Source organism: Mesocricetus auratus, unplaced genomic scaffold (genome assembly GCF_017639785.1).
Source record: "Mesocricetus auratus isolate SY011 unplaced genomic scaffold, BCM_Maur_2.0 Super-Scaffold_4256, whole genome shotgun sequence".
Lineage (NCBI taxonomy): Eukaryota > Metazoa > Chordata > Mammalia > Rodentia > Cricetidae > Mesocricetus > Mesocricetus auratus.
This window is the reverse complement of record NW_024429182.1, coordinates 123,089,303-123,112,317: the sequence shown is the minus strand read 5'-3', so window position 1 is coordinate 123,112,317 and position 23,015 is coordinate 123,089,303. Positions and strand designations below refer to the sequence as shown.

Below are 23,015 nucleotides of genomic sequence, written 5' to 3'. Positions count from 1 at the left end.
TCAGGGAAGGGGCTCTTACTGTCTGCTGGTTTTAGCCTTCTGCTAGAATTACTGATCCATGTGTTTAGAATTGAGAAACACAGCCGCACATCTTCTCCCCAGATATCCCAGTCATGTAAAACAGTGGGTTCTATGCTTGATCATCGTTTCAGCTGTGTGTGCATGCTTGCGTGTGTGCGTGCGTGCGTGCGTGCGTGTGTGTGTGTGTGTGTGTGTGTGTGTGTGTGTGTGTGTGTGTGTGTAGGCCCGTGTGTCAAAATATCACCTGTGCTCCTCTTCTGACTACTACCATGCCTTCCTCTCACCTCTGTCTCTCTAGGATTCTCTCCCCTTTGTTAGGAACAACAATGCAGGCCTCTGCCTTAAACTATCACACCTGAACCACTACTGAAGCTCAGCAAAGTCAGGATGCTTCAATTCACCAAATCCACCTTCTCGACAAGGTAATCAAAGTTATGATTGGAACCTGGGGGCCATAAAGGGTGAGAGCTGCCAGGGCGATGTCTTCACACCCCTAGATCTTGAATATCTTTACAATGATGTTGGATAGCCGTGCCTAGTTACCTGCTAAACCTGTCTATGGGTCCAATAGTAGCAGCTCCCTTGGTTGTCTTGGAGACAGTCTCAGTGAGGATGAAACTAGACTATCCTATTGTCACTTAAGACAATTTCCAGGAAAAGGGGAAGAGTCCCCTCTAGTCTAGTGAAGCTTCTGGGTCACAGAGATGGGGATAGTTTGGATGGGGGGCAGGGATGTGCTTTAATTAGGCAAGATGTCCTCTGTTGGAGGAAAGCCATGCTTCTCCACTGGCCACCATGAGAAAAGCAGTAAAAAAAATGTTGGGAAGAGGCACTGTCAAGGAACATTCCATTGGGAACTGGGAGAAGAGACTACACATCAAGATCACCCATGCCACATGCCAACACAGACTCTACATGTGTGTTCTGGTGGAATCTTTGAGGACATCCTCGAGGATTCATTGTCTTTGCACCTAGCTGAGGGTTAGTCTTCCCTAGTCTAGGTTCCTCCTAGCATTTCTACCCACAGAATTTTCTGTCATTTCTCTGTTAGCCATGTCACTTAACTTAGACATTGCAGGAACCTGGGAAGCATACTCTAAGAGTAGGAAGTAGCATGATTCCTCATCCCGTGTCTAAGCTTTGCTTTCTTGCCCGTCCAACAGTACCACATCGCCATTTCCCAAGGAGCTTTGTGGGCAAGAACCTGTTTGGTCACTGAGTTCAATTGATTTTTTTAAAGCCCAATACAAAATACTATTGCTCTTAGAAGGCCACCTGAAGCATATCCTTGGCTCTGTGGTGAGTACAGCATCAAGGACTGCTCAGGGCCAAGCACCTGGAAGCCCTGTTCCAAGCTCAGCCAGTTTCTGATAACAGCTTTAGTCAGAATTAAACAGGGGTGCTCAGAGATCTCAACTGAGCTGCTCGGATGATAGGGTGTTGTTCAAAGATACAGTTTGCTAGCTCTCTGCTGCATGCTCCATGCTCCAGGACAAGGACAGCATTCACCTTTTCTCTTCATAGTTTCTTTTTTTTTTTAAGTAGTTGGTCTATTTCAGGAGGTCCTCGATGGGCAAACTTTTGTGGAGTGAATTTCCACATTGGCCTTTAATTTCAAATGGAGGGCCAGCTTAGCAGAGCCTGACGCCTCCAAAAGTTTGTGATTATGTAACCTTTCATTTAAATGTCTATCTAGTTGTCAAGTTGCATAGGTAAGAACTGTTGAGTAGCCAGTTATACAGTCTAATGGTTAGGGAAGATGGGGTTCTTTGAGATCACCTTAGGTCGGGCTAAGCTGATGCAGCAAGTAGATACAAAAGATTATCATCCAGACACAACAGCTGCTTATTTCTTTCTCAACGCACAGTCCAGAGAGCTATTCCAATTTTTTGAGGTTGAAGCAGGGGAGGATGTGCTACCCTATGTTGGCCACCAGGGACTGGGCTGATATGGTTCTGCCCCGTTCAACAATTGGCTTCCACGGTAGTTAAGATTACTGTCACCATCGTTCCAGCTCACAGGACATATAGGGAAGCAGAAGATTTTATGGCCACCTGGAAATGGCATTCACCTTATTGAGAAGGTAGCTGCACTCCCCCACTCTGCCACTGAATGAGAGTGACTAGTAGCCGGTCACACACACACCTAAAAGCCTTGGGAAAGAGGGTAAATTTGAGTTGAAAAGAGAGCGCTTAGGTGTTTCTTCAAGCCCAACACAGTACAGGGTGCTGGTTTCTTCAGTGCTGTGCGCTTCCTGCCCACTTGGTGTCTCAGCTGTCTCTTTGATCTGGGAACGAGCTAAACGTCAGCGCCGCCCCCCCCAACCCCCCCACCCCCGTCTTCTAAGCACACTCTGTTTTTCCTTTGACAAAGACTGAGAAGGCAGGGAGCAGGGGTGCGGAGGCTGTCTGTTCTCTGTGGCTGCAGGAAGCAGGGGTGGCGCCACCTGCAGGTCTTCGTTCTTCTCAGCCATACGAAGCTGAGCTGCGTCACCAATGTCACCAACAGCATGACAGGGTCTCCACTCTAGTCACTATTGCTGCTTGTAACATTTGCATTTCTAGAAGCATTGTGTGGTGTGTGTGATTTCGGAGAAAAGCCAGCATCAATCCATACATGTTTTTAGAAGGCCTCCATGAACCTTAATTGCCTGTTTCATGAACTGTCTTTTTTGTTTTTTCCGTGGTTTGGCTGGACCAACTTCCCCACATCTCCTCCTCCCCTTTCTTGTTCCAGTCTTTCTGTCTGACCTTCTGGTATCTTAGGTCTCTTTAACTTGTATACTCCTGCCACTGCCATTGGACCTATCATTCCATCTGCCTGTGGAGCTCATTCCAGATACCCACTTCATCTTGTAGGTGCTTATCCATTGCTTGGATTGTTGTGTGTATTTTCCCCAATTACTCATGTCTACCCAGTGAGACACTGGGGCTTTTGTACGTGATGGGTAATGTGCCTGTTTAATCCCGTTTGCTTCTCCTGTTTTCCTCCCAGACCTGAACACATCTGTAGATGGTGGCCTTATGTGAACCCAGGGGGCTGTGGTGTTTTGAGCCTGAGATGTGGGCGAATGTATTACTTGGTGAGTACAGACTGATAAAATCCATGTCCTGCATGTGTCGCAGGTAGTTTGGAACAAAAGGGGCAAGAGGAGAGAACAAGGAAACAAGAAAAGAAAGGGTTCCAGACCTGGAACCAGCAGTACCAGGACCGCTCAGAGTCTGGCAATGCCAGAGTGCTAGGAGCCTGCGGTGATATTCCTGGAAACACTTGGCTCAGTCAATAGAACAACCTGGAACAAACAACCAGGCAAGGTGAGGCAAGGCAAATGAAGAGCTCAGGGCCCCAACTCCCCCAGCTTCATGCCTTTGGAAGTTTCCAGACTTGTCTTGGGAAAGGTAGAGGGTGGGCTGGGTACGGGGGTCCCCTAGTTCTTGGGCATCAGAGGATCTCAGCTTTGCCCTCTGCGAGCTGGGACTGAAAGGACTCCCAGCTACCCGTCAATTCCAGCCCCACAAGAAATGCCTCAGGAGCCCTCTTCAGTTTGAAATGTAGTGACCTGTGGGATCTTAGGTCTCCTTGATTGACTGACCTGTGGGGGCTAAAATGTGTTTATTCAGCAAGAAGACAAAGGGTTTCATGGGAGAGGCTTCAACGGTACAGTTCGTACTGGGCAATTTGGCTTTGGACATAGATGAGATCCAGGGATGAGAAAAGTGTCTGCTTTTCCTGTAACAATTTGCCCTGGAAACTCCCCCCTCATCATCTTTGCCATGAGCACCACTGCCCACACCCTTTGACCAGAGACCTTAACATTTGGCCTCTACCTAAAAAGTGACAGAAAGTATGCAGAGGTGAGTGGTAGGGAGATGACGGTGAGCTTCTGGAGTGATGCCTGTAGGGTGGGCTCTGCTGAGACCGCTCAGCCTGGGTCTGGCCAGTCTCCATGCCAGCACAAGGTTGTCCACGTTTGGCTCTGTTTCTATAGGGCTTCTGCCAGAGTTCTGGGTGTTTGTTATGATCCAGCACAGAGAACCAGCTGGAGGGAAGTCCTTCATGAGCCTATGCCACCTCAGGTGATTTCTAACACCTAAGAAGAGACTGCCAGGGCACTGGGTCACCCAAGGACCACCACTCCTGTCCTTCCACAGGCAAGCTGTGTCAGATCATTTAGTGGGTCTCGGGCAACGCTAGGGTGATAGTACACACGGTAGATGAAGTCCTGCCTGGGGAAACTCCCATTTGTGTTTTTTTTAATCTCTAGGCATGCCAAGGGTACATGATGCACTCACACAACATGCTTTTATTATTATTTTTAAATAATGATGTTCAGTTTTAAAAAACTTGATTCTACCAGAGCATCTGGTAGATCCCAAGTAGTCCTGGAGTGATGCTGGGTGATGTGGGAAAAAGAGGTTGAACCTTTTTGTCCCTGCTTCTACTGGATGTACATGGACTCCTCAACTCCTTGAAGTTCGAGCTTTTTTGACCCAGATTCTGGGTTCCAGAGCTGACCTATGTGCTCTGACCTAGTTTTTGCAGTAGATCCTTTGATAAAAGGCACCTGAGAAGACTGACCTTTGGGCAGTTTACTCATTTAAGTGTGAATGAGATGCATAAGACTGCCCTTGCACCGCCCCTCCCCCATCTCTGAGGACCCCTGAGACTGGAAGAAGCCACGCCTGCCTCAGTCAGGAAGAAGAAAGATGAGTGAGAGCCTGCGCCTATCATCCTGTGTCCAACACTTTGCCTTTCCAGGCTGCTTTCCCCAACACCCTCAACCAGTCAGGATGTGAGGGAGACTGGGTTGGGCAGGACAGGGTGGATGAGAGAGAGAGAGAGAGAGAGAGAGAGAGAGAGAGAGAGAGAGAGAGAGACAGACAGACAGACAGACAGAGAGAGAGAGAGAGAGAGAGACCCAAATCCACTATCTCCGATGCTCTTCTTGGCAGGACAGCTAGCTTCTCATTGGCCAGAAGACTTCGTCAAGAGGACCTCAGGAGGCTGGTGTTTACTGAAGAAGTGGGGGTGTCCCCTGGAATAGCAGCTGGAGTCGTATGGTTTCATGTGACTTGTGTCCAAGAGTGGCCGGTGTGATTTGCTTTAAGTTACAGAAGTAAAAAAGGAAATATGAGGGAGATGGGCTTTTCTGAAATCCCTAAGAATCCAAACAGCAACTCGGGGGAGACCTGGTAGCATGGAGGGCCCTCCTTCTGTGTCTAAACTCCAGGGCTTCTTTGTTGTTCTTCCAATGGTAACATCTTTAGAATGTCATAGTTTCCCAAAGCTAACATGCCTGGGTTTATGCCCAAAAGTACCCCTTTCCATCTTTTTTAAGGGCAGGGGAGATTTTTTTTTGGGTTTCCTTTCCTTTTTTTTTTTTTTTTTAATGTGTTCATCCTTGGTAGCAGAGGTCTCTCCAGTTCACAGCAAGAACTGATGGGGAGGGACAGGGACAGGTCCCTCTCTGGCTTGAGAGTGAGGTGTGCTTGTAACCAAAGAGACTCCCATGAAGGGCCACATCTGCATAAACTCCATCACAACTCGACCCCCCAACCAAAGACGTGTCTCATGGTTCCTGTGTCCCAGGACACCTGAGCATCACTGAATATTTGGTATACATTACCTTCTTGGAACAAGTAACCTATGTATAGACCAAGCAAGCAGGACCTTTCCCAAACGTCTCCCTTTAGAATGGGGAACTAGGTGGCTCAAAAGAAAAGAGCTATATACCCAAAGCGGTAGCTACTCTAAAGGACACCTGCTTTTCCTGGATCAGAAGGGCTGGGGATGGTGCGGTGGCTGTGGCTGTGTTTGCTGGGACCCTTGGCCACTGAAGCTCTCTGGCAGATGTCCGTGTGGGAAGGTTACAGGGCAGCTAAGATCCAGAGTACTGGCTGGCAAGGTGTGTGAGCATTTCTCTGGGTGAACATTGACCTCAGGAATCAGAGTCCATAGAGAACGCAGGCGCTTCTCAAGCTTCACCGTCTCTTACGGACTGTGATTGGGCACTGAGGCTCTCCACTCTTCCACTTTGCTGTTCTCTGACTTTTCTCGCAGCCCTTCCTCCTCTTCAGCTCATGCCCTGTGTGTACCAGTTCCCGTCCTGTCCCCTCACCACTCTCTTGCCCTCCAATCCAGGTGGGGCTGTCTCTGTCCTCTCCCAGCCCATTAAGGCCACCTCTGTCTACACTGGACTTTCTCTGTGCTTCTGCTTCTTGTGGCAACAAATTGTGTCTTAGATTTTAACTCCCCCCCCAACATTTGAGGAGGAAAAATATACATTTTTCTTTTGCAGAGAGCATGAAAAATGGAGAAAATAAACCCATTATTCTATTGAAGGAGAGAGACAGTCATTCTACAAACCTTGATGGAACATCTGTTCATCCTTCCCCCCCCCGTGTGTATATCTATTTTATTTGATAGTTTGTAAAAATGGACGCCATACCACTGATGCATTTGTCTCTCATCATCTACTTAAGATTGTAATTCCTGTGTTTTCCTAGCTGAGTCTCTTCCCAGACCACACCAACATTCTACTGCATGATGGAGCATCATAACTCCATTATTTATAGCTTCCCAAATGGTTTGCTCTTTTATGTCCCCATGGGCAGGCTGGGAGCATGGCTGTATCTGACTGTCACAGGGGATGGATGTAGGGACACGCTAGTGAGAGACCCAGATGAGGGAGCAGAGGAAAGGATGGGGTGGGGACTCTTCCTAGCTGTGTCACTCTAAGTGTTTGACATGGTGAGTGAGTCCCCAGAGCACCCGTTTTGGAAGAGGCATTCTTAGTGGAGCAAGGGCGGGCTGGCTGAGGATTTGGATGATGCTAAAGTCTGGTTGGAGCTATAAGACAAGCCTGCTTCTCTGGGCCACAAGTTCCTCCTTCCCAGTGGCCATCCCACTTCAGCTGGTCAGCCATGAATATGTAACTACTAGCTATAACATGTTCTCACTTCCAAAACTTTGAAACTGTTAGAGGAAAAGGCGGAGAAACACTTCAAGATTGTGATAGCTAGTGTGGGTTTTCAGTGTGACAGGGTCTAGAATCATATAGGAGGGATGATTTAGATTACATTAGCCTCTGGGAGGGATTATTTTGATTGATTAATTAGCTAAGTGGGAAAGCCTACCCAAAAGGAGGGCAGCACCATCCCCTGAGATTGCGTCTTAGGCTGTGTAAAAGGGGAAGCTAGCTGAGCACCAGCATCTACACTCTGCTTCATGATGGCAATGGGACCAGCTGCTTGGTGCTCCAGCTGCCAGGACTGCCTTCCGATGATGATTGTACCCTCGAACTGTCAGTCAGAATGAATCGTTTGTCCAATTTTTTTCTCTTTTTGAAAGGGCATCTTATCACAGCTACAGAAACAAACAAAACTAGTGCCTAGTGCCAACTGATAAGTCTATGACAGCTCAGGATCCTCGTGGAAGAGGGGCCAGGGAGACTGTGAGAGCCAGGAGGCCAGGGAGTTTGCCTTGAGACCGTGTCACCTACAAATGTTAGACAAGCTACACCCATGGAGTCTCATCAACATGGCTGCCTAGACAAGACCCAAACAAGGACAACACCGACAGCTATGATGGCCTCAGCACTACACAAAGGACTACAGACAGCCAAGTGGTAAGGCCTGAAATCATATACATACATTAGCATTATACAGACTGAGCTGGTTGTATTTATATATGTAGGAGTGCATACGCACCTCTCTCTCTCATATATATATAAAATTAAAATACTGATTTTGGAGATTTTGATGTTTATTTTGTATCTGACCATATTCCTATTTCTAATTCTCTCTCCCCTTCTCTTTCTCTCTTGTCACACCTCTTTTTTCTTCCTTTATTTTTCCTTCCTTCCTTCCTTCCTTCCTTCCTTCCTTCCTTCCTTCCTTCCTTTCTTCCTTCCTTCCTTCTGAGACAGAGTCTTTCTCTATAGCCCAGGCTGCCTCTTGCTCTGCTTCCTGCCTCTGCCATCTGAGTGCTGTGATTACAGATGTGAGTCTCCAGGCTCAGTTTGTAATCCCTTATTAATCCCGCTTATCGGCAAACCTGTGGCATGTCTGCAGATATCACATACTTTTTTTCCTCTTACAGAATTTCAAAGCAAGTTAGTGTGTGGCCCCATTCTTTCAACACTTTTTGAGTAGTTGGGTTGAACATGAAAATCTCACACAGCTTTAGAGGATTTCCAAGTCCTTTTTCCTTTACTTCTCAAATTAAGAACGGGGCTGAGAAGTTTCAACTGCCACTTTGGAGCACCAGATGCCTAGGACGACCTGGAGTGTTCTACTCTTCTGTGCCCAGTGAGTCCGTGGTAGCTGAGAACAGTCATCCCAATGCGTAGCACTGGAGCAGGAAGCCCTATTGGAATAGCAGCAAGGACATGGGTTGCTAGAGCCCGGGGCAAAGAAAAGCATACATAGGCAGGTAGGGCCCATACTTCTGGAACCTTGGTAGGAAATCACTAAAAACAAACCCTTGTGCAACTTTTCAACATCACTGTCACAGTACCTTTCATCTAGGAGATGGTTCCTAGCTGCTGGTTGGGGTGCATAAACCTTCTGAGACACGTGGAGGGATGAATAAAAGGGGATCTGTGTTCAAGCATCTTGAGCATTTAAAAGCAATCACCTTTAAAGCAAAGCGTGGGGGTTCTGTGAGATGGGCCGGATGGTCCAGGGATGCTCTCAGCATCTTCAGGACCAGACTCTCAGTGGCTCAGTGTCAGCTGCCACAGCTCCCACTCACTCTTTTGGTCTTACTTGCTTTTGTTCTATAACAGACTTAGTGGCTGGAAACAGGAAGACGCCAGGGCAGCCCTTAGTGGGGAGGCCATGATGCAGGAAGAGGACACGACAAGAGGACTGCAAATCGTCTCCCTGCCTCAAAATCTTCCCTTGAAAAAGGTCTCTGGGGCCTCAAGAATAGTGTTCAAAGGGCAAATGAACAAGTATTTCAGCAAAGCCAGGGTTAAAACTTTCTTTGAGCAGTGTGTTGTAAGCACGATTGTGGAACAATCCTTTATTATCTAGAAATATGACATAAGATTATGAAAATATGTCCTTTGGGGAGTACAAATTTCTGTAATTGAAAGCATACTGTGAAAGCAGTCATTTTTTTTTTGAGACAGGGTCTTGCTGTGTAGCCTCAACTGGTCTGGAACTTCTCTGAGGACTGACTGGCTGCCCAGCCGTGGGAATGCTATGGCACTCCATTCTAGACATTACTGCCATACCTGGTCTGCCAATTTTGAAGCAGACATAGTTCAGTTTCAACCAACAATATACATATTATAGTGGCACCATGTACCTCATGAATATATATAATCTGTATTTAAAATTTCTACCCAAACCCTCCAAACCCAGCACAACATCTCAACGTCCCCTGCGCAAACCCCAACATACTTGCTGACTATGCTTTTTCTTCTAGCCTGGATCATTTGGAAAAACGGGCCTAGCCAGATGTCTTCCCAGCCTACATTTCTAAAAATCACCCTGAAAAGTGGTTTCCTGGGTCCTTCAAAAAACACATTATTTCCAAAATGTCACCCTAGTAAATAACCGCCAGTACACGCTATGGGCATAGCAGCTGAGGTATGGGCGTAGCAGCTGAGGTATGGGCGTAGCAGCTGAGGTACGGGCGTAGCAGCTGACTTATGTTAGAAGTAGCGTCTTGCCCACTCAAGTGCATCATGATCATGGCAGTGAAGTCATGCCACACTGTTCCGTTCCCCGTTTATGGTTTTCCTTTCCATGTGCCCCAGGTCACAGAGGTCAACTGGCCACCCTAAAATATTAACTGAGCAGTCTCTGAACAAGTTTATGATGTACTATTCTGAGTAGTACGATAAAATCTTGTACTGCAGTCCTCCAGTTGTCCTGACTGTCAGTCATCACTTTGTCCCTCCTGCTAGTAGTCAGTACTGTGTCTTGTTCTTCAGATCCACGGTCATTGCAATAAGCTACTGACAGCCTATTGCTTGAGTTCAGGTAACTCTCACGTTGGTGGCAGTCAGAAGACATGACACTGTTGATACTGACATATCACAAGAAATTGTTATACTCACTTGTTCATCTCTTACTGTGCCTAATTTCAAGCTAGAGTTTATTGTATATATAAGAAATATGCACTCTTACTTAAGGTCTGATACTATTTCCATTTTCAGGCATCACTGGGAATCTTGGAACATGTTCCTGCAGATATGGGGAACCTACCACACCAGCACAGAAGGGGCTATAAATTCTCTGTGTACCAGCCTTGTCTAAAAGTGTTGCAAGCAGACATGAATGGCTATCAGAGTGCACTCACATTTATGCAGTAGGTATTCTTATCTGCTGAAAGACAATGCCTGTGTATCTTGTTTTGTTAGGATAGAGATTTCCTACATACCCTGAGAAAGGGACTTGAGCCAATTTTTTCAGCATGTTTCAAAGCATGTCTAACTCAATATAAGCAACTCAGACCATTGACATGCAATATAAGTGACTCAGCCTGATGGTGTCCCCAAAAAACTCCCCTTGGTTTCCAGTGTATGACATCAGCCAAGACAGCTCTGTTTTGTTTAAGTGTAACCAAGAAAAGTCATTTCTTATACCTTTGAAATTTTGGACTTGCTAAAGTTGGAAAATAACTGTTCATGTCAAATGAGTAGGCTTTAAACCATGAAAGTGTCAACTGGCCAGTGCCCCCTCTTCTATCCTCCCCAAATTATCTCAACCAGGTCTAATGCAATAAACCCTTGTTCTTCAACAAAGACTTGCTTTTATGGCTAAGAGAAATTTATAGATAATAACCTGATAAGAAGTGGCCTTTAACAGAGGTCTTTTTTTTTTCTTTTGACTGAAGACTGGTAACTCAACAGTTCTCCAGAACTCAGCTGTAAGAAGTGTGATTAGAAGAACCAACGACTTGTTGGGCAGCTAGGGAAGAAGTCTGGAGATTTCGGTTGAGGGTCTGCCATGAAGGAATATGGGCCAGTACAGCTAGATCTATCTAAACTTCTAACTATCCCAATTACATACTGCAAACATGCAAGAAAGTGATGAACAGGGGCAAACTTGAGATGATCTATATGATCCTGGCCCCAGGGTAGGAATGAGGTTAGTATTTTCTTATACTATGTATGCCACATCGAACATTACAATTGCTACTTATGAATTAGAGGGTTGAAGGTTGATGGAGTTTCTGTTGAGATTCTGTTTCTAGAATAGCAGTCCAGGGGAAAGTATTCTTCCAAACTCCAAACATGGAGGGCTTCGCTGCATTGGTAAAATCTCACAGAAGTCTGGTTAGATTTGGCTTGATAACCCCTTAGTGAAATATGCAGGCTAAACTGAAGATCATCATAGGGTGACCATATTCCCCAAGCAGGAATCATGGCCCCCAAGCAAATACAGAAGGAATAAGTACCACTGGTTTTAGTTAAAAAACAAAAAACAAAAAACTGAGAAGCTAGTCCCCTCCCTGCCTCCCTTAAACAATTCACTCTTCTTAAGTAGCGTGTAAGCGCTCATGGACGTTCCAGAACCTAGTCTGACCTGCCTCAAGTCGTCGGCAAGCCAAACCAATTAATTACACAAATGCTAGGAGCGAGCCTAATGGCACAGGAGCTAGCTGCCAGTGACCAACCTTGGCTTTCTGAGGTGGGTCAGGAGTGGACCAAATTAAGGCGCAGAGCAGTACCTCACAATGGAAGGATGGAGTCTTCTGGAATGTAAGCATGAATGAGGCTCCTATACAGAGTGTGTGTGGAGGGGGTGGAAAGCAACTCCTGGCTCATGCACACGACACACGTGTGGATCTTGAATTCGCTCTGGAGCTGTGTGTGGAGTACCCACTGCCTTTGTCCCTGTGGGCCTTCCTTTTTCTTTTTCTTTTTTTTATGAAACAAGGCCAGCAAGGGAGTCGGCGGACCTGGGGGTGGGGGGATGGGGCGGGGCGGCGATCAGTGCTCAACAGCGCCACCACGTGGCAGATTAAAGCCCAATAGCAAGAGAGTATCTGCCAGAACCTTGGTCCTTCCTCACAGGGAGGAGCCCACCCAAATCAAGGCTTGTTTGAATCAAACTCCTGGCAGTCAAACTTTGTGGTCAAATGAGGGACTTCTCGAGAACTCTCCCTGGGGAAGGTGTGTTCAGTGCAAAGCCAGAACCGTGCCCAGAGATGCATCTTTCTGCATCCTGGGAGAGGTGGGTGCTTGCTTGCAGAGCCAGATTTGGCTGAGGGTAACCTGGAGTCAAAGCCCATTTAGATCTACCCTGTGTTTATTTAGCCTACAATTAAGTTTGGCTGTTTTCAGTTGAAATCACAAATAAGGGTACCCAGATTGCCAACTGGACACAGCATGGGACTTAACTCTTGGGGAGGACTTAACCTCTCTTCCCTTTGGGACCATACCTGGTGAAAAGGGACTCTGGGAAAACTCACGCCAGAAGTAAAATGTGTGTATAGTTTTTCCATTTTTGGAAGCTTCTACCAACCCTGGGCCAAGACCCACATTCTTGGCTGGTTTTACATTGTTTCCATGTATCCTCTGTTATTATTGGTTGGCTGAGGTCCATCAGGAGGAAGGGATGAGAGGGTTGCCTGAGCCTTGGGTGAGTGGCGCTGAGTGACTTATAAAGATCCCCCACAGATGGGAGCTGGATGAGATGAGAACGGCAAAGAGAAAAGCTTGGGAGAGACTGACACCGGCCAGGAGACTCGGGGCGAGGGCCAGCACCAATCAACAGACACTTCTGACACTGCCTCTCATGTCTTCCCCTAGTCTTCACAGCGTGGTGTGCCCCACCGCTTACATCGACAGGGGAGAGATGCTCAGATAAGGTTGGAGCCAATATACACTGTCCATCATAAAACAGCATGCGCTGTTAATTCCCTGAATATATTCTCCAATCATCTTGAATCCAAAAAAAAAAAAACCATAAACACACACACACAGAGGACTCTATAGAGCAACCAATGCAAGCCAGAAGGGCGTGGTGTGTTAGGGTTTGGATCTAAAATGTCCCTCAAAGGCCATGTGTAGGCTTGTGACCAACTGATGGGCTTTGGGTTCTGATTCAATGGATTACTCTACTGATGGGCCCATAAGTTGGTGGGCTATTGCTAAGTGCTTGGATGGCAGGACCTATTTGAAGGTCCTCGGGGGCATGCCCTGGGAAAGTCCACGTGTTGACCCCAGCTCCTCTTTTTCTGCTCCCTGGATACTATGAGTTGAGTAGCTTCATTCTTCTACATATTGTGTGCCATAATGTTCTGCCTCACCACAAGCCCACAGGGATGGGGCCAAGTGACCATAGACCAAAACCTTGGAAACCGTGAGCCGATTAAACCTGTTTTCCTTTAACCTGTTTTTCTTGGGCATTTTGTCACAGCAATGGAAAGCTAACATAGGACCAGATGGGGTTGAACCAAGACATTGTTTTCTCTCCCCACTGAGTTTGAGGGTAGATTCAAGTGTATCAGTTTATGCTGATGAGGGGAAAAGGCATCGACCTGGACTTGGTTCCAGCCCAGGCGGGAATGCCACATACTTTAGGCTGTTGCTTCTGTGCCTATATCCCTCCAACTACTCCGTGTCTGACAGTGGGCCCTGCAATTTGTTCCTTTTGTCAGGACCATATAGCCATTAGAAACACTGAGCTCTCTAAGCGTGTGCCCTCGCTGCCACTCAGGATGCTGGAGCTGGGCTGCACTGAAGCTTGGCACTTAGGACATAGGACAAGTGTTGCAAGAAGAAAAAGCTGACAGTCTTCAGGGGATGGCTCACAAGAGCTCAACAGTCATCTGCAGCCCACCCTATCCAAAGATCATGGTTTTATATCCCAAGCAGCCGAGGCCTTCAGGGGCCTCTGCGGTCCATCGCCAGTGCCTCTGGCCTGCTGAGATCAGGTCCAGTGAACATCTATCCCAGGTGTTAATCCTTGTGCCCTGTTTGTCCTAGTCTACAATGGCTAGGAAAAGTGACTTTCAACAGAGAAGCCCCTGGCAGAAGGGACTTGAGTCATAGTATCACCAACAGGGAAGTCAATCTTTATAGCTTGGGGACTGCTATCAAGACCAAACAAAAGCCCATGTCCTGGCTCTGGGCTTACTTCCTGCTGGGCTGCCTCCCACTCGGCTGGCTGGCTGGCTGGGGGAGCCCCACAGGTCGAGTTTGACATCTCCAGGGTCAGCTTCTAGAGCTGCTCATTCCATGTGCTTTCTCACACCTGCCAGGGACCCCAAAGCCTAGTCCCCCGCAGAGGTGGCACCAGGACCCAGAGTTCCAGACAGGAATCCTCGCTGCTTAGCTTGGGTGCCACTCCAGAAGCGGGAGGCCCTTGGGTGCTCTGGCAGTGTCAAGAGGAGAGGCAGGAAAGAACCTCACTTTGTGAACAAGAATTGAACCCCAGGGGCAAATGGCTGGGTTCAGGTACCAAGAGAAACATCTAGGTCTCTGGAAAAAGGTAGACTGGCTTTGAAGGTGAAAAGGGGCTAAAAGTAAATAGATTAGACAAACATGGCTGGCCTTTTTCCTGGACACATACTTTTTTTTTTTTTTTTTTTTTGCAGCCATCTCCCAATGATGCTCCCAGTGTCCCGACCAGTAAGGAGTTCAAGCTAAACCCAGAGAAGAAAAGCCAGTAGGTTTCCTGCCTCTCATGGGAGAGGAGGGGGAGTGGGAGATGGAATTCTCCAAGAACAAAGTCAGCTCATGGCCAGCTGGTCTACAGCTGCCTTGAGAACCTCTTGCAGGCTACGGCGTAGACCCCACACTAGTACTTAGGTGGCCTGGAAGAACCCATCAGGAAAGGGAAGAATGACGCTCAGGTCCCGGAAGCAGATTCTCTGATGCCTAAACAGACGGGGAGTTAGTTGAGTGTGGGTGGTGGGTAAACAGTAGATGCACTCATCAATCTTTGGCTAGGACTTCAGCTAAATGACACGGTGAAGAGTCATGCAAAGAACCTCTTTGGGTTCCACTTTCAAATACTGCCCTCTCCCTCATTGCAATGTGGTATTCAGTTCTCCCAACCTGGGAAACCTGAGTGTCACCTTTGACCCTAACATGACCCTTATTCAACAAAGCAAGTCCCTCTCTTGAGCCGAGTTCTGACTCACCTCAGCCTCCAGGCTCAACCCTTCCAGTCCTTTCCATGGACCTGACAATCCATTCTCCCCTTGGCGGCCCACCACTTAGTATCCATTCTCTCCCTGCTTAGGAAGTCTCTAAATTGCTTCCCATTGCTCACAGATTCAAGTCCAGACTCTCTTTCTTGCGGTGAAGGGCTATACCCATTTTCCTTGTGCTTTGGGCCTCCCATCTTCTTCCCCAGACACCTTCCGTTCCCTGTCTGGAAGTGTCTGCAGTTGGTTCTGAGCCCTTCCTGTACATTCTCGCCTCCTATTATATACTTTGGAATGTTATCTCTATTGCCAGAAGTAATGCTTCTGGCATTTTGCTCAGATTCCTCCCACAGGCCAGTGACTGCCTTCCCAGACTCACGAACCCCGGTCTGTTTCCTCCCTTGCAATCTTGCCTGCTTCTGTCCACCCTTCTCTCCAAAGACACTGTAAATTCCTTGTGGGCATGGCTTGTGTTTCACAGTTCTTTGAAGCTTTAGCTTTGAACAGAGGGTCTGGAGCCTGTGCTCCCATGAACTTCAGCCGCAGACCTGGGGGAATCCTAACAATCCAGGCACAGTCCCACACAGGTCACCTCTGCACTGGAGAAACAGCTGGCCGAGAGGATGTGAGCGCAGAGATGCCGAGAGAGGGGAGGAGAGAGTGAGGGGGTGTGTGGACCCTTTTGCTCTGCGGGGAACGTCTGGACCCAAAGATCAAGGAATACCAGGGTAAATATGCTGGACCTAGAGTGGCCTGTGGAATCTCCGACACTCCAGTTTTAAGGATATCGTGAGTGGCCAGAGAACCCAGTTGCAGGTCATCTGGAAAGAAGAAAGGAATACACAAGACAAATGCCACACATTTAAGTGGAGTGACTGTTGCGCAATAATACAGGGACTTCCATTCTCCAGATCGGGACAGAGGGAAGAAAGTATGTGTGTGCATGAGCGCCTGTGCCTGGACAGCTTTGGGAAGTGGGGGGGGCAGGGGAGAGGGGGCTAGCCCTCTCCTATTCTGCTTACCCAGATGGCAGCAGGGTGCCAGGGCAGACCAGAACAAGTACAGATTTTCCTTCTTCAGTAGTTCCCAGTGCCTGTACTTAACTTCAGTCCTTCAGGGTGAAGGTGGCAGCCCACCTCTCACTGGATTCTCAGGGCCAAGGGTAGTCCCTCTTTTGGACAGGAGTTTTCTGGGTGGGAAAAAGTGGTATGTGATTTGCAAGATGGTTCCCTTGCATGACAGTGGGAAGATGAGGAGAGGCTATGCCCAGGCCTGCCTGGGCGGTGGTGCCAGTCAGCCCTCATCCCGAGGCTGGAGAACAGTACCAGCTTCAAATGGAAACTGAGAAGGGCTGGCCTTCCTTCACCATGCACTGACTTTTTTCCTGCCTACCCACTTCTCTTCTCTACCCTGTCAGGCCCCAGTCACCTAACAATTTCCATCAATGGGAGGAGCTGGATGGGAGGAGGAGAGAGCGCCGTGGAGCGGGAGGATGCAGCCCGAGCCCTCTGTGAGCCTCTGTTGGGCACAAGAATCCCCTGCATGACAGAGCACCCCTACTCCCAAAGGCCCTGACGTGGAGAGAGATGGTATCGTGGATCATTTCAGGCTTGGAGCTCTCCTCCATCTCCCTTGGAGAATAAAAGGGCTGCCCAGGGGGCAGGGCCCGATAAAGCACACACCACCTATCTCATACTGCAGTGTTGTTTATACTGTAGGGCACGAACCATTAGTGGGTTGTGAAATCAATTTAGTGGCTTACAGCCAGCATTGGGAAATGAAGATAAAGATTTCAGTATTATAAAGAGCATTGGAATGCCTTCCCCACCCCCACCCCCCCCCCAAGGCCAATTACCTATCTGTGTGTGCACTTACACACATGCCTGTGTTATATCCAAGCACCCGCATGGGTGGCAATGTTAAGTATATATGTTTCTGTTTAAGAAAAAATAACTAAAAAGAACTTGAGGTGGCTTCCCTTTCAGAAGCCTACATTCATGCTCTGGACACGTTTTTTCTTCAGCACCCCTTTCTCTTGTGCTTACAATCTATACCGATATTTATTTTCATAAACTCTTGACTCTGCTTTTAATTTTTTTTTAAATCCAACCCAAATAAGATACTGTCCTCTGTGCCCAGCTGGTTTGGGAAGAGTGAGCAGGAGCAAGCCCCCTGGTGTGGGGGTAGGGGAGTCAGAAGTGAGTTACACAGTCTTTTTTAGTCTCATGGACTTAAATAGACTGTGGGTCCTTCCTGGGATCAGGTGACTACCTTCAGTGAGTCTTTGGAAAGGAATTCTAGTTGTTTACATTCTGTGGCTCTTCCTTGCTTCGTGTGTGTGTGTGTGTGTGTGTGTGTGTGTGTGTGTGTGTGTGATGTTAGCTTTGGAGGTCTCCAAACTGGAAAAAAAAAAGGGAGCCCACGGAACCAGAGAATAGTGAAGCAGAATGGGAAAACAGAAAAATTTTGGCAGATGCCCATGGCCTCCTGAGCCATACTGATGTTGATCTTGCGGTTGGGTCAGAGAGCCAGCAGGTGGACTGGAGAGGTAGCAACAGGCCCTTTGAAAGCATGAAACCCAGGGAGCACCTGGGGGAGTGAGAGGTGCCAAGGTTTGGGACCCTCCCAGCAGAATAAAGGCAAAGTGTCCAAGAAAAAGGCCATTACAAACAGCTCAAGGTGCTGGGAAAGGAGATGGGTTCCCCGGGATTCTTCGATCAATGCAGTAGATTCTGCTAGCCCTGGACTGCATCTGAGAAAGAAAAAAAAACCCCAACAAAACAGACAAGAGCATGCCATTTACTGTTGGGATGGGCTACAGATCCCGAGGTTAGTGTGAAGCAGCTGAGTGAGAAGGAACACAATTGTGGCATGTATTCACGTAGGCAGAGAAGTGACCCAGAGTGGTGACATACTTCACTAAAGTTACTTAGGTACCGTAAATACTGATTTGAATGTTGCCATATGCTTAACTTTAGCCAGAAGACTGACTTTAGCAAAGATACAGAATTGTGTGTGTGAGTTATGGTGGACACCAGAGGGCTAATCAAAGATGCTTCTGAGTTTAGGCAGCATTTGATTAAAAATGAACTGGGGACTCAACTATTGCAATGCACGTTGGTGTTCCCTGTTAATTTGCTTCTTTCAAAAATCCCTTTCTCCAATTTCCATTCCCCTTGTCCCTTCAAGACCATTCTGCTCCCTGATCCACGACTACAGTCTCCCTGGCATTCAGTACACTAAGAAGGCAGAAAAATGAACCAAAGAGGAGGTACACATATTTTAATTTATCCCTACAGCTAAGCTGCTGGTCTTGGCTACTTCCCAGACTTAACCTTCATTCAGTTCGCACCTATCTGAGAAATAAGAAGTGATTCCAAGCAAGGGATTCGCTACTGAACTCATGAAATAGAAGGGACTTTCGGGCATTGCCTGTTTCCCCCGGTCTTCCTTTCACAAGTATCTGTATAGTGCCTGCTCCACTGGTTAGCATTGTACCCAAGCTGGGGATATGAGAACACACCGGAGCACCTGCAACAAGATGTCGCTCCTGTCATTGCTTTAAAATTGGGGGGGGGGCTTGCAGCTTAAACTTCTGGGTGCATGGGGAGAAATTCAGAGGCCTTTGGAGGGAGTGTCCCTCTAGATGCTTCTATGTTCACCAGCCTTTAGTTGACTAAGCTACTCCACATGAACTTTTTTTTCCCAAAGAGGGCAGGGAATCTTGAGCTGGAGAAATAAAGCAACTGACTCAGAATCCATGTCATCAACACAGTTGCTTTTTATAAAAAACATCTTATCTCACAAAGGTTTGAGACGTCATATCTGTGTCACTCCGCTAGAAGGTCCCCAAAAGACACCCTGTCCCCCACAAATCCAAGTCAATGGTTTGGCATCTTTAAAATCTGTAATGAGGTGCCTCAAACTCATAGGAGGGCCCCAGAATAATAATGAAATTGCATATGGACCTCAGCGACATTTGTCAGACCCTACATTATCGGGTCATGGAGGGGACTGTTTTCATTAGCCTGGAGACATGGCAAGCCTCCAGTGACACAGTAGCTTGAACTAAGACTGTCCCACAGACTCCTGCATCTAGTATACCATCAGCATGTACACAGAGGGATGGATATACAGCCATGTATGTCTCTTCCCATTCAGTCTTGTTTTTGCTCAGCTTCTTTGAGCCCACCATTGCTTTTTTTTTCTGATGTTGCAGGCTTGGCATGAACTTCATCTTGATTTACAGTATTTACTTATAATTCAGCTTCAGAGATAGCTCTTAGGCCTGTTTGTTGGGTTACAAAAGAGCTGGTTCACAGAATGGATGACAAACCAGATTTGCCTCTGAGTCCCTGAGATAACAAGTGGCCTCCTGTCTTCCTGATGCTTGACCTCTTCTTCCTTGTGGGCCCCGGGGCCAGGAGAATGCCTGCCTACCTCTTCGCTCCATCACTTCCCCCAAATACACACCCGTACCTCGCCTAGATTGTGGCTTCTGCTCTCTTGGAGCTGCGCTGTGTGACAGTTGTTTTCAACTGCCATTGGAATGTTCTCAAAATTCTCAGCAGTTGGCATCCTGGTTCTATAGCCAGGTGGAATCTTAGATCCCAAGGGTTGTGGTCCAGATCATTTAGTGAGGGTCCAACAGCTGGGTCACTGGAAATGCTCAACCTGCTTTATGCAGTTCCCATTACAGGCTTCAGGGTGGTCTCAGCTCCACACGAGACCCGGTGGTCACTGCCTTATCAAGAGTCTAACTAAAGAAAAGTTTGATATGGGAATCCTAGTGTGCCAGGCAGTGGAGGTCTTTGACTTTTGGACTTTGGCCTTGACACAGTCCTTCCCCCCACCCTGCCTTTGCTCACTCTTTGCCATGGCTCATCTACTTCTGGACAGATAGCTGAATGCCTGCTGCCTACAGAGAAGGGGTAGGGCTCTATGGGGATTTCAGTGCTAAATTTAATAAACGTGTTCCCCTTTGCCCAACAACAAGGCAAAGAGACTGATGTCCCAGAGACTGAGGTGCCCCCATCCCTCCCCTCTGGGGAGCAGGCCACTAGCAGACAGTGGCTCTCCTTTGCAGGGCTGCTGGCTTCTTCTGTCTTATTGCTTCACTCCCGTGTGCTGGGGTGGGGGAGCATCCCAGGGGAGGGCTGGAGAAGAGGCTGCCATGGCCTTTGACACCACTAGGAGCACTTGTCATGTCACTTAACCTATATCAAGACCTGCAGAGGGCATCTTAGAGACAGTGGCCCTTCTTTTTAAAAAGCACACATAAAAATACAGTGGCTTCGTAAGGCCTCATTTGGAGATCGAATTTTTGAAAAAAGAAAAAAAAACCTTTTGCTCAAGGTACTCTGGGAATGAGGTTCAGGACACAGGGCTCACCTGTGCTAGTCACTACACCCACATGTCAGGTCTGGGCACTTTTGGAGGGGTCTCCTGCCAGAGTCTCACCTCCCCTCTCTCCTGGTAGATCAAGCCCTTACAGACTATTTTGTGACTTTGGGGACTAGGTCTCTTTGCTGGCGTGGGCTGACGTGCAGGCAAAGGGACACACAGGAGCAGCTGTCTCTAAGTGAGGGACTATCTATCATCTTCTGGGAAGTTATAACATGAGTGAAGAGGCTTCTACACAATCTTTCCACTGAAATGTGTTCAGGTCTAAGAAAGCTCCATCGGTGGAACTATCTTTGTGCAGCTTTCCTATTCTGGTGATGACGGCTGCAGGTTCATGGCACGAAATACTTGCATAGGCCAAGCTTCATTCTAAGAGCACATGCTAAGGTGACAATCTGCTCAGAATGGCTAGCTCCCTCCCTACACCCCTGCCCCCGCCCCAGCCAGCGAGTTGATTTGGAAGAAAAGCCCAGGTGCAGTTTGTCACTTGAATATAAGGGAATGATCACTCTCCTCTGACTGCGACAGAATGACAGAAGGCTATCTATGCAGGGCCCAAGTCAGATCCTGGAGAGAAGAAAAGACACAGCCAGACCTGGGTTGGGAGGAGAGGACCCAGCAGCTAGCTTGGGGACCTGGATTAGGTGTAGGCAGAGAGATGTGAGTTAGCAGAGGCGGCAGATGTGGGAAACAAGGGAGGGAATGTTTGCAGAGGAAACCAGGAGGGGAGGTAACGGGGAATTATTTCACCCTGGATTTTATCCCGCAGACTCTGGTGAGCACGCACCTGGGCAGGAAGAAGGACTAGGTGGGTGTGGTCTGCAGGGGACAGAGGGGGACAAATGAGAAGGAAGGCATTGACAGTGGAGAAAGCAAGAAGAGAAGCCTCAAGGAGAGATTGTGTGCGTGCAGAGGGAGGTGGGAGCTAGGTGCTAGCATCTAAAAAAAAAATCGGAACTGAGTTGACAGGTGGGGATCAGAATTGACACATGTCTCTTGTGACCTCAAAGGAGACGGCCATGGAGGCATTGTTCTCCTCAGGCCAGGCTGGGTTTGAGTGGATCTCTGTATCCAGGGGTTTTCCCTAACAAGATGGCAAGGGCAAGTACAGATTCCTGGGGATACATGGATGGGGTGGTGGCAGCTGAGTCAAGACCAGAAGCAGAGGGGGGTTGGGGGAGGTGTAGGGAGCTTGGCAGGGAACCTAAGGGAGCATGGTCCCCCATGAGAGAACTGACCTCCATGGGCTTCAGAAGGGCCAGTCCCCGTGCTCTCTCTCCTGTCAATATGTGCACAAGCTCCTTGTCTCCCAGGATGCCCAACAGTATGCCTCTCTCACACAGTGGATGCTAAATTAATGTCTGAACACAGATGTAGCAGGGTGGGTGGTAAGAGGAGGCCGCCAGGTGGATTTGGGATGAAATGTTGAGTCCCGGGTCAGACAGGTTTTGGGAAAAGAATGAGTGGTTAGAGGGAGGAGGGGCTTGGAGGGAGGAGGCAGGATTTGGGGCAGAGCTGAGTACGGTGGGGACGAAGGGAGTCTGAGCCAGCCTTCTCTGCTTCTTGTAGAAGTTTATCCACAGCAGGACAGGGGAGATTGCAGAGAGCTGAAGCCTTAAGGCTGGCGCACGCACGTTTAAAGAATGAAAATGGATGTTTATTGACCCCCCCACCCGCCCCCCGGCAGCACTGCATGTTCCTTGGAGAGGAAGTAGATAAGTACCTGTGACTAAGAGAGCAATAGAGATTGCCTGTTATCCCTGTCATGGTGCCCGGCTTCTTTCATATCCTGGGGCGCATGTGGCCCTTGGGTAGCGCATTGGACACACCTGATACTGCTAAGCCTTGGTTAATTTCTTCCCCTTTCCTTAGATTTTTGTGGGTAGGAACGTGGTCACTTATTTCACAACGTTATGTTTCTCACTTGATATAGTTTCTTGAGAACATTTCTAGATTCTCTTAAGTTTTACCCATCTCCTTCGTACCTGAGCCAGGTGGTTCAAAAAATGCAGTGTCTTCCAGAGAGTTCTGGGAAAGGCTCCTCTACAGCTCCTGCTTCAGGGCCGCCAGACTTCCTTTCCGGGACTTTAAAAGAGGAAGTCCTGGTACAGAAATAATGCAGAAATGACTAAAAAAATGACCGGCCACGTTGTATATTTAGATGCGAGGCCTAATTTTATTGTTGTGTATGAGACTACTGCAACTATCCTTGTAGTCAAATCTTGGTGCACACACCAGATTTTCTCAAAAGACATTTCTAGAAGCAGCCGTTTCTGGGAAAGAAAACTCCCAAGGTCATATTTTCCTTCTGAGGAAGTTTATCAAATGGCACACTCAAGGCTGCTCATGCCCCAATCCTGCCCTCCATCCGTCATCAAAAGCCTCCAATGGTGCCCAACTCAGTGGGGGGGGGGTCCACCTCCAATCATTACCCATGAGTTGTCTTTAGGTGATATAAGTGCCACCTTTGGGGG

At 47.9% G+C, this 23,015-nt stretch overlaps 2 long non-coding RNA genes across 5 annotated transcripts in view; both read left to right on the top strand.

The window, feature by feature from the left end:
- Positions 1 to 227: 227 nt before the first annotated feature.
- On the top strand, positions 228 to 4,804 carry LOC106022372. Its single transcript, XR_001197370.3, has 3 exons — positions 228 to 443; positions 3,016 to 3,103; positions 4,010 to 4,804. It is a non-coding gene; the product is annotated as an uncharacterized LOC106022372 (long non-coding RNA).
- Positions 4,805 to 4,944: 140 nt separating this feature from the next.
- LOC110343637 overlaps positions 4,945 to 23,015 on the top strand; it is a 29,654-nt gene continuing 11,583 nt past the window's right edge. The window contains exons 1-6 of one of the 4 annotated variants that reach the window (XR_005870406.1): positions 4,945 to 6,421; positions 7,372 to 7,648; positions 8,249 to 8,330; positions 8,810 to 8,933; positions 10,193 to 10,344; positions 14,584 to 14,654. This is a non-coding gene — a long non-coding RNA (uncharacterized LOC110343637). Of the gene's footprint in view, positions 6,422 to 7,371; positions 7,649 to 8,121; positions 8,331 to 8,809; positions 8,934 to 10,192; positions 10,345 to 14,583; positions 14,655 to 23,015 lie in introns of all 4 variants that reach the window. The other 3 variants (XR_005870408.1, XR_005870407.1, XR_005870410.1) reach the window with 3 other exon arrangements.